The sequence below is a fragment of the Zingiber officinale genome, chromosome 1B, assembly GCF_018446385.1.
Source record: "Zingiber officinale cultivar Zhangliang chromosome 1B, Zo_v1.1, whole genome shotgun sequence".
In the NCBI taxonomy this organism is placed as follows: Eukaryota; Viridiplantae; Streptophyta; class Magnoliopsida; order Zingiberales; family Zingiberaceae; genus Zingiber; species Zingiber officinale.
Genome location: NC_055986.1, coordinates 85,498,373 through 85,499,768, shown reverse-complemented (window position 1 = coordinate 85,499,768; position 1,396 = coordinate 85,498,373). Strand labels below are relative to the sequence as shown.

The window sequence follows — 1,396 nt, the reverse complement described above, 5'->3', positions numbered from 1 at the left end:
CGATAATCTTTTATATTACTTGCGACATTTCCGTACACTTGCGGAGCGTAACAAGTTTTTGGCGCCGTTGCCGGGGACTGCGCTATAACATTAGGAATTATCAATTGAGTTAGACTAAACATAATTTTTCTTTTTTTCTTTTGATTTGCATAGTTATAACTAATTGTTAGAATTCTGTTTTCGTAAGTTTTTCCTTTCTTGAATAACATTCTTGACAACTCTTTTTGTTGGAATTCTAATTCTAATTCTAATTTTGCATTCTTGATTTCTAGTACTCTAATCTAACTTTTCTCTGTTTTCTCTTTTGATCTTGTTTCTTTCTTCTTTTCTTTTGTAAACATATCTTGCAATTTTTAGCATATGAATTATTCTAGACATTTTTCTTTTTTCTTTTATCTTTTCTTTCTTGTTTTCATTATGCACTTTCTTTCTTGCAATTTAAATTCTGCATTTGCTTTCTTGCTTTTCATATTACATTTTATTTCTTGTTTTTGATTCTTGATAATTTTCTTTTTCTTCTTGAATATCCATGAGCACTAACATGTCAAGCAGACCAATGAGAAATTTTTCTACACCCTTTTCTGCAAGATTTTTATCTCCCATTGTGCAACCTCAAATTGAAGCAGAAAGTTTCCAACTAGACCCAGAGATAATTTTCATGATACAAGGTCACAAATTTGGAGGAGAAGTATCAGAAAGTCCTTATCTGCATCTTGAAACATTTTTAGAGATTTGTGATTTGATGAAATGTGAAGGAGTATCAGCAAATGCAGTTCGATTGATGACATTTCCTTTCAGTATCAAGGATAAAGCAAGGACTTGGCTATATTCTCTCTGTCCTCAAAGCATCACAAGTTGGGAACAATTGGAGAAGTAATTTCTGAATCATTTTTTCCCTCCAAGTAGAACAGCGTATATGAGGAATTGCATAACAAATTTTTCTCAAGCATATGGAGAATCATTTTTTGAAGCATGGGATAGATTCAAGAGTCTTCAAAGACAGTGCCCTCATCATGGTTTTGAAAAATGGTTGATTTTGCACATATTCTATGGGGGAATTTCTTTCTCAGACAAGACTTTATTGGATTCATCAGCTGGAGGTTCTTTTATTGACAAAAGTGTAGATGAAGCTTATTCGTTAATTGATCAAGTGACATTGAACCTCCATGAATGGTCGAACAAAAGTTGGATGGAATTTCCCTCAGATATTCAAGGAGTGCAAGCCATAAATGTAAGAGAGCCTGTCGAACAAAATGAAATTCAACCACCTAAAAATGTTGAAATTCACAAGTCACAGCGCGAGGAGTTCAAACATTTGGGGGCAAAGCTTGATAGTATTGTTTCAAAATGGTTTAAAGAAGATCCCCCTCCTACACAGTCAAGATCCAATGAAAAG

The 1,396-nt window shown here is 33.5% G+C and overlaps 1 non-coding gene across 1 annotated transcript; it reads right to left on the bottom strand.

Moving 5' to 3' along the window:
- Window positions 1–914: 914 nt before the first annotated feature.
- LOC121993403 lies at window positions 915–1,020 on the bottom strand. The gene has a single exon (XR_006115259.1). It is a non-coding gene; the product is annotated as a small nucleolar RNA R71 (small nucleolar RNA).
- Window positions 1,021–1,396: the final 376 nt, after the last annotated feature.